Below are 9,675 nucleotides of genomic sequence, written 5' to 3'. Positions count from 1 at the left end.
CGGGGGGCAGGCCTGTCTGCTGGGCATCCTGGCCCTGGGGCAGCTTAGCATTGCTTTGGGCAAAGGAAGCCCAGCTCCCTCCTGACCAGCCCTGCCAGCGCCTCTTCAGGTCTGTCATTTACCTCAGCTGAGGGACATGAATCCCCAGAAGGGGAGCCCAAGCTGTAACCTTCCCACCCTGGCATCCTGGAATGTAACTGAAGCTATCCCAGCTACTCTGTCATCTCCTCCCTGGGCACAGAGGGGGTGACAGGCAATGCAAGAAGCCCTGAAGAAGAAATGTTCCCTCAACTGCCCCAGAACATAGGTCCAAAGGCCCTTCCCTCTGTCCATTCTTGCTCCCTCAGGGGGGAGACTGAGGTCCCTGGGGTAAGAGCCATCCTTTGGCTTCTGGAAGGCCACTGTTTCCATGAGGTTGGAGGCCGGTGGGAGGGGAGGGGGCACATTAACCCTTTCACTCCCACAGATTTTGGGAACAGAAGCAACTGTTCTGGGAGGTAGTAGGCCTCGGGTACAGGCAGCCCAGAGGAGGCCCCTGAGCTCTTGAGCAGGGGGGCATGGGGCCTGGCAGCTGGGGGAGGAGAGCTGGCGCTGAGCCAGCTGGGGGGAGGGAGACACCATGGAGAACGCCTCCCCCCTCCCTCCCACTCTCAGCCCCAGAGGGGAATGGCAGCTGTTTCAAAGCTTCCTGCCCTTCCTTGAGACAGGTGTTGGCTGAATTCTCACTTCCTCCCAGCCTCAGAAAGTCCTCCGCCCCCTCTCCCTCCACCCTCCACCAGCAGGCTGGTGCTGAGTCAGCAGCCACCACTGCCTCTCCCTGTGGAGGTAAGGCTAGCACTGAGATCTGAGGGTACAGCACCATGGGGCAGGTCACCCTGGGGTGGCCATCCCCATCCCCACAGGCCCACACTGGCACACTTCAGGGACACGCAGAAAGGAAAGCATGGCGTCGATAGTACCAAGCCTCAACTGGGCGGGAGCCCTGGGGTCTGTACTGGGTGGGAGCCCTGGGGTCTGTGCTGACTGGCGTAATCTGGGCCAGGCAGGACGTTCCAACCTACCCACAGTGTCCCCTGCCAGCAAAGGTCACATGGAATACTAAAGGGGGTGTGGCTGTCATCCTGATGCAAGGCAGCACTCAGTAGAAATGGAAGCTGTTCTCCTCAGGAGGAAATCACCGTTTTGTAGAGCAGGAAGGGGCAATTAGGCCAATGATCTCCCTTGGCAGACAGGAATGGAAGTTGCAGAGCAGTCAGCCTTGGCCACTGTGTCACACAGGCGGCCCTTGACAGAGTAGGACTCAAAGCTGGACTATTCCACTGCCATCGGTTATTGCCACCGTGGCCTTTGGCTGGCTCTCAGACTGCTTCCCATGCATCACTTCACAGGACAAGCCCTGCAACGCACACTGGGCCCACCCACTGGGCTGCTGGGGAAATGGAACTAGTAGAAGGAAACCGGCCTGCTCAAGACCACGGTGGACGTGTGTGTGGTGAAACCAGGGCTGAGAATCCAGGTCTCTGGACAGTTCATTCACATCTTATTCCTTCCCCTCCAGCACCCTCTACTCTGCCCCTGCCCCCACCTGTCTGGGCCTGCTGAGGAGAGGGGCTGACAAAGCTCCCTTACTAACTGCCTCCTCCCCACAGAGCTAGACAGCAAAAGTGGCAGTGAGTAGAACTGTCTGTGGTGGCCCTAGAGTGGCCATCTGCGTGCATTGGAAGCCACCAAGCCCAACTATACAGCCACCACTCGAGTGGAACCTGGTGCAGCCATTAAAAGTGATGTTTGTGAAAACTGTGTAGCAAAGATGCGAAGCTCGTGACATAGGTTGCATTTACAATGAAGAATCCCAAATTGTGCAATACTGTTTACAGCTCTTCCAAAAACAAATGCCAAATGTAGGAACCAAAATATGGAAGGCATTTCGCTAACATGACCCCAGAGGAGTGGACACTTAAGAGAATTATTTGGAATTATTTTCTAAACTTTCCAAAATGTGATTCCATTACCTCCATGACAGGATATAAGTTTCATTCATGAAGGCATCAAAATAGCTAAAGAAAGGATGTCTAACAGGCCCACAGCTGGGGAGTCCAAGCCTCAGGAAGGAGACACCTAGCATTTCTGTGGAAATCAAAGCACAGACCACGTCTCCCTTGAGTTCCCCCAGAGAGATGGCCAGACTTCCTCTGAGCTGGAGTCTGAAGGTTAAAGGACTCACCACCCCAGGTCCCAGCACCCAGCTCATTTCCTCTCCAGGTGCTTCTCTTGTCTCCCATGCACTGGCTTGTCTCTCAGAGTCCCCTCGGCTGTGCAGGGCTCAGTGTTGGGGATGTGGACTTCCTGGTAGCCTGGCAGGCCATGAACTGGAAAGAGGCCTCTCCCAGTGAGGCAATGAGTTTGGCACTTAAAGCTGGTCTCATCAGACATACAGAAAAGCAGGGATTCCCTTCTTTGGCTTGACAAGCTTCCTGACAGCCTGCAAGCCATAGAGGGTTCCATTCTGGCTTAGATATAGGGGGGTAACAGGGATGCAGCAAAGCCTTTGGCCACCTATGGCCTATTTCCTCCTCTGGTCTTCCCCCTCAGTTAACTCCCCATAGGCTACATGAGGTGAAAATGAGATGATGGGAGAGAAAGAGCTTCAAGCTGGCTAACGTCTATTCAGACAGGACCACTCCTGAGATCAAAGCCTATGCCCCCATGTTTGCCCTTGTTCTGGTCTCCAGTCACAATTCCCCTGCCTCAGTTTCCCCACTCTTCTGTCTAGGGTGGGCTCCTTGCAGCTCCTCTTTCTCCCATGGGTAGGGGGATGACCATTTTGCAAACCTATGGACAACATCCTGGCACTTGTCCACCTAGGGGTCTCTATACCTAAGAAGCGCAAATTTCCTTTAATTATTTATTTTTTTTAATTTGCTATAGGGCACATGCACTCAGCAAAGAGAGGCAGAGAGAGAGAAAGCAAGAAAGCAAGCCTCCAGGTCCGAGACTCAAACCATGGTCAGCCATGTATGAGTCCAGCACCTCAATCACCACCCCACCTGCTGGTCCAAGAAGGACAAATTTGATTTAAAAAAAAAAAATCTTCAAACAGATATTGGGGCACAGAGTGGCATGGCTCCCCTAGGAATTAATGTTGTAGGAGAGGTGACCCAGAAGGTGAACTGCATATCTAAAGACGCATGTGGATAACCCACCAAGGAAACTTCAGACATGGAGATTGAGGGGAGTGGCATGTAAATATGAGGATTTTTATTATTGAAACTTATTTCCTACTCCAACTTGGGATCTGTATTTCAAAGTCTCAACTCTGAGGCCAGCAGGTAGTGTGGCAGTTAAGGTACTGGATCCCAACATGGCCGACTCCACAGTTCGTCCCAGACCCAGCTGCCTGAAAACATGATGGGCTTGTGTGTGTGCATGCCAAAAATCCCGAGGAGAACAAAGGAGAAGGGATGGCAGCCTGGCCACACCCCCTCCTCCCGGGGATGAATTCTCACTTTCTCTCTCTCTCTCTGTCTCACTCTGTCTCTCCCAAGCAAGCACATGCACCCTATGGTAAAAAAAATTTTTTTTAATCTTAACTTTGAGACATTGCAATGGTCCTCATCCCTCTGCCATGACATCTCAAATTCTGTATGTCTGTCTATACACTCAACTCCTTTCTCCCTGGCACTGGCTGTCCTCCTATCCTTTTCTTCATGGTCTTACATTCTCCCAGGCACCCTCTGCATGAACTCCCCTTTGTGGTAAAGCCTTCTTCCATCCCAAGGCCTCAGATTGGATCTCCATCTCCCCTAGAAGCCTGCCCTGGCCTCTGCCTCGACCTCAGCCCCCTAGTCTCATCCCTCCCTGTCATCAGCAGCTGGAATCCATTCCTTAAAAACTACCTTCTCAGAGCACTCCCCATGTCCCAAGAGCAAGTCCTTTAGAAACTCTTCCACCCATTCCCCCCATATATGCAAGACCCAGCACTATGCAATCCTGGGGTTGTGCTCTAGTGAGAGCCATTCCAAGTGCCCCTTGTAGCTGTGTAAGGCAACAGGCGCGCGCGCACACACACACACACACACATACACACATACACACACACCTCCCTCCCTGTGCACTTTTTATTCTAGCCAAATCAGTAGAAACACGGGCCTTGGCCAAGTTCTCGCCCATTCCTTGCCCTTCCCTGGAGCTCTGGCCCCTCTTCCTGTCTCCTAAACATGACCACCCTTCCAGGCACATCACAACCCACCTCCTCTGCAAGGGCATCTTTGACTTTAGTAGATCTTCAGGCCAACAGACTCCTGCAGCTGTGCAGGGGAAGGGCAGCCATCGGCGTGTCCTAGGCTCCTGCAGTATGCCAGGTGCCTTCGAATGGTTTAGACACACCCTATCCTAGAAGCTTTCAGATGGTCATTAGTGATACTCAGCGTGGTGGCCTAAGTTCACCGTTCCAGGTCAAGAATGGGCTAGAGCTCAAACCTTGGCCCACCCCAAGCTCTTTCTACCCCACCAGTGTGGACATTCTGCCATTCACTGGGCACTTTGGCCCATAGCCTCTTAGCATCTGCTTTCCTGAGCACCCATCTCTCGGCCTCAGCATAAGCCCCAGGAGAGGCCCCCAGATCGCCACTTCTCTGCCTCCCCTCAGCACAGCTCTTGGCCCCATGTAAGAATTCAATGAACACTCATTAACTAAATGAACGAACAAGTGAGTGGTGCATGAATGAATGACTGAACACATGAGGTACAGGCATTGCGAGGGGTTCTGCTGCAGGGTTATGAACATTTGCTTTTCATTCTTAGGTTATCCAGAAAACCTGAGCCTCTCCAAGGTAAGCTTCCTGTCCCCAATTCTCATGGAAATGTATCAGTTCATCTGTGGCTAACCCTACCAGAAACTAGTAAATATGAATTTGCATTTATGCAATGTTAAGCCAGGGATTTTAAAAAAGCTATTTAATCCATAGGGAAACTAAGGCACAGATGTCTTGCACATTGGTGCAACCGTGGTTATATCGGATTAAGAGAACTAAAGTCACCCTGAGTCAGAGTCATGGGCCTGTTGTCCCCTGCCCTTTGCCTCAGGGAAAGGTCCCACAGTGTGCCAGCAACACCCCTGGGTGGCATGTTCCCCATCTTTCAATGATTCAGAGGATTTGCTGACTTATGAAAAGTATTATTTAAGAAAACTCATTAAGTAGGCCTTATCTGATGCTACTTTTAAAAGAGAAGTTCTGTTGTTCAGAAAGAAAAGCCATAAAACAAGAGTTGTGGTCTATCTTATTACAGTGACTGTGGGACAGAATCTACTTAATGGACAGCTTTTTCAACATCCCGGAGTCAGAAGTGATTAAAACAGGTAAGTGTCAGGTGGCCAGAGGGGAAATAAAGCATACTGGCTTTGTAGTTCTGAAGGGGTCCAGTCAGGGGGATGTCTCTGTGTGTAAGTGTTTAGTGCTGACAATCTCGGTCAAATATAGCATGATTTGATAAATTGCTAAATCATGTTTTCCCATTAACCCAAAAGCTTTCTATATTATTACTAGGTTTCTCAGCTATCCTCAAAATGTGTTGTCAAACAATTCTGACATAACGGTAATTTCGGAAAATCATCTTGGAATTAGTTCCTATTGATCTAATGAGCCACTGTGCTCTAGGACAAAAATGCGGGTGATCACCTTATTTAGGATCCTTCTATTATTGTTGAGGTTGGGTTTGGGGATGAGTTTTTTTTTCTGTCTTTCAAATTAGAAGTCTCACTTAAACCAAAATTTTTAAAAGAGAAAAAAGAAAATCTTCAAAGGACTAGCTTTGTGGAACTGCGTATCTCTTCTTGCACCAACTACGGCACGAGCCTCCGCTGGGAACATCCATGTGTGTCCGTGTGTCACAGTAAATCAGCTCAGATTTCCCACCCAGGCTGGGATGAGCATGAGAACAAAGGGCCAGAGCCAAGGGGGCATCATGGGGGGAGAGGAGAGTCGCGTGAAGCCACAGAGAAAGCAAGGGAGCAGTGTGGTCAGGTAGGGGTGCACCTGCTGGGGAAGGCAGAGGTGAGTGGGGGTGGAGGAGGACAGGATTGGGGACAGCCCAGAAGAGTGAGTATTGGGCCCATCTGCCCAAAGAGGAGTGACTCCAAAATGATAACCCTTTGAAGGAACCATGAATGTTTTTAATGACTGATTTCCTCGGTGTCTAAAATGCCTCATTTAGCAAAGTTTGTCCTGGACTGAAATTGAATAGGTGTAGTGGACAAATGCTTGTATTGAGGTTCCATTCTGGGGAGAAAAATACCTCTCCACTGGCTTTTGTAATACAGTTATGGGGGAGACACATTTTAGCGGTTCTTCTTCCAATTCAATTTGGAGGTAGGTCCTGACTTCCCTCTTGATCTCCCTCACACCCACAATACACACACACACACACACACACACACACACACTCACACACACACAATGGCAGAGATCTATCTGGCTTTCTTTCTCTTAAGAGAAGCCCTAGGGCCACAGATGAAGCAGCTGTCAGGCAACTAGGCTATAATCAGCTTTAACAGGCTCACAGCCTGCAGAGGGTACAGACCCTCTTATTTCTGCAGTAACAGGCAGGTCAGGCTGCTGGCCCTGGGATGTGGGTGGGGGAGGTCTGAGTTGGTTTCTGTTTCAATCATCTTCCTCATCGAGGATCTCAATGCCAAACTTACACTGCAGATCCCAAGGATTTAAATATGTACACAGAAGAGGGTACTTGAACATTGCAGATTATGGCTTCGACTACATGTAACGTATCACCCCCAGCATGATTCATAAGGACAGTAAATCAATGAGACAGTAAACAGAAAAGTTAAAACACAACTCAAAATGGGTTTTTCAGGCGAGTCTGAAATGCTACATGATTGCTAGTTAAGAACAGTATCCCTTTTCTCAACCTACGTGTTACATCCCCTTCTCTTTACCAGCATCATAAACCCAGTGCCCATGTAACCTGGAAACTCCCATGAACTGTGGAAGCTGTTGGGTACTTGAGTGGCCAAAGACAGGGGTTCTCTCTACACAGTTGAGCTGTTTCACTGTGACAGGACAATTGACCCCACCTATCACCTCATACGACTACTGTAAAAAGATATGGACTAGATGAGATTAAAGTCACCATATCTGTACCACAAAAAAAAAAGAAAAGAAAAAAGAAAAAAAATGTAAAAAGAAAAAGCATTCACTCGAATCTTACAATGGGAGGTGGGGGTGGTGGGTGGGTGAGGGTGGGGATAGAAAAGCAAGGGGAAAATCTAAACAGCAAGGATACAACAATAAATGGGAAAACGGCAAGAGAAAAAGCACACTAGGTTAATATAGGAAAACTAGTTCTTTATTGAGAGATTGTATATTAGTATTAGTGGATTCTGTGTGTAACAATGTCGTCATGCACACGATACAAAAAAAAAGGCTGGGCCCACCATGCTTCGGAAGGGCGACAGAACAAAAGCAGCGTACAATGAGCAGATGGCCGGGCTACACGACCACAGCACGTCTCAGCAGGGTAACATCTCTAACCGAGCGCTGTACATTGTCAACTGGGGGATGGAAAAAAATACAGATCATGCTTTAGTTTTAGTACAAGAAAAGGTGAAAAAGATACACAACCAAAAGGATATTTGATACAGAAAAAATTACCCACAAAATAAGAACAGGAAGTAATTCAGCACAGCAGAACACGCTACCCCTGTTTAATGGAAAACCATTTTGCTGGGATTCTTGTTTCTTTTCGGTTTTTGAGTTTTTTTTTTTTTTCCTCTATTACTTTCAGATTGCCAAATGGCAGTCTGGGGAGGCTACTTGGGACTTTGTTTTGGAAGGGCCCTCAAAGTGGGGGCCTTATTCTTTCATTATTGCTGCTGTTTTGTTTCAGTTTTTCAGCAGGTCTGGTGGGCGAGGCAGCAGAAGGGAGCCGGCTGTTAAAGGGGCAGCTCTGAGGGCCAGGGCGGATGTCCAAAGATGCTCTTGACATTGTATAATTAAACAATTAAGACACTGTGACCAGGCTCCCCTTAAGTTAGGGACCTTGGCACACCAAATTTTCAGAGTTTGGAATAGCAGCAATTGTCATTTCAAATATTTTATATTTAATGCATACAGATTTCTTTGCTTTTTGGCCTCCACCTAAATGCAATCCTCAGTTATGCCTGGGGGCCGCCAGGAAGCCAGCTAATGGTCACCCAGATAACTGGAAAACAGGGGGCTGCAGCCTCCAGATCAAGGCAAAAGGAATCCACTTAACAGGGATTTACAGTGCAATGTACTCGGCTAAACAAGATGAAGATACAAAAATGGTTATTTCTCTACATCTATTCTGAAATGGCCTACATCCTACACTACTACAATGGAAACTAAAAAGAACAGATTTAAGCTGGCAGACTATCTAATAGTTTACAAGAAGATTGTGGTTTAGGACCTTGTTGAGTTAAGCATTAGTATCCTCTATCGGAAGGTCATGAATTCTTATCACATTGTGCTAAATTTTACCCTCAGCCCAACTCACCCCTCAGCCCTTGAATTTCCTGTGGGTGTGTTTGCCATGAAAGTAAACTTTGACTGACGGGCAGAATTTGTTTGGTGGGATTTTGGGGAGGAAAGGGGGTATTCAAAATAAAATATAAAAGCAGCTGAGCAATTTGAATTTCAAAACATGAAATCGGCATCCTGCAATGGTATTTAGAGATCGGTGGTATTAATGAGGATGATAATGATTTAATCAGGATAATTATACTTTCAGGCTCAACATCCTTCTTAATCATTTTTGAATTTCTGCCTAGCGTAATGTTCCACACCCGTTTTAAGAGGAAATGCCAAGTAATAAGAGATAATTGTGCACTGGGGGAGGGGGTTGGCATTTCAAGATCTCGTCCAGCTCCCCCCTCTTCTTCTTCCTCGCAGCCCCTCCTCCCTGCCTGCCCCCCAAGACTAGGCTGGCCTGAGATAGGGGATACTGCCGCTTAAATAGCAATGCCTTCCTCAGATGGAGACAGGAAATGGTTAAGAGGGGTGTCACAATACAGCTAAATGCGGAGGCAGAAGGGTCACAGCGCACACAGCAGCGAGTTGACCATTCACTGAGCTACACAATGAAGAAAAAAAAAAGATTTGATAAATGCAGAATGTCATCATTCTATCATCACACAAAAAAACTGCGGTTCAAACAGGCCTAAGGGGGCCAAGCTTGCCTTTGGGGTGCTGGGGAGAGGCCTGGGGCTGGGGACAGCTGGGCTGGAAGAAAGGGGGCTGGGCTTGCCTTGCCTTGCCCAGTCTGGTCCCTGGGGCGCACTAAAAGCTCTGGCCCTGCGACCCCACCCCCCACTCTGACTTGGTAGTGGAGCCCTGGTCTGCAAAGGGAAGACATCATTCTGAGTGTGAGGGAGGGGAGTGGGGGGAGGAGGCCTTAGCCAGCAGGGATTTAAGCAGACGTGGAGTGGGAGAGGATAGAAGAAACATTTCCAAGAAGAGAAATGTGAGTCCAGAGGCAGATACAAAAAGAGAAAAAAAAAAAAAATGAATCTAAATGCATCTCGGATTTGCTTTGGGAGGTGGGAATTTTTGATTAAAAGAAAATGGAAGAAATGTTGGGGTGGGGGAACAGGGGAAAAATCAAGCTATTGTTTTAGCAGAATGTAAGGGAAAGGGGATG

The 9,675-nt window shown here is 48.3% G+C and overlaps 1 protein-coding gene across 1 annotated transcript in view; it reads right to left on the bottom strand.

The window, feature by feature from the left end:
- ARK2C (arkadia (RNF111) C-terminal like ring finger ubiquitin ligase 2C) overlaps positions 1-9,675 on the bottom strand; it is a 124,071-nt gene that overhangs the window by 113,336 nt on the left and 1,060 nt on the right. The gene's annotated exons all lie outside the window — the stretch shown is intronic.

Source organism: Tupaia chinensis, unplaced genomic scaffold (assembly GCF_000334495.1).
Source record: "Tupaia chinensis unplaced genomic scaffold, TupChi_1.0 Scaffold000119_2, whole genome shotgun sequence".
In the NCBI taxonomy this organism is placed as follows: Eukaryota; Metazoa; Chordata; class Mammalia; order Scandentia; family Tupaiidae; genus Tupaia; species Tupaia belangeri.
This window is presented reverse-complemented; position numbering and strand designations above follow the sequence as displayed.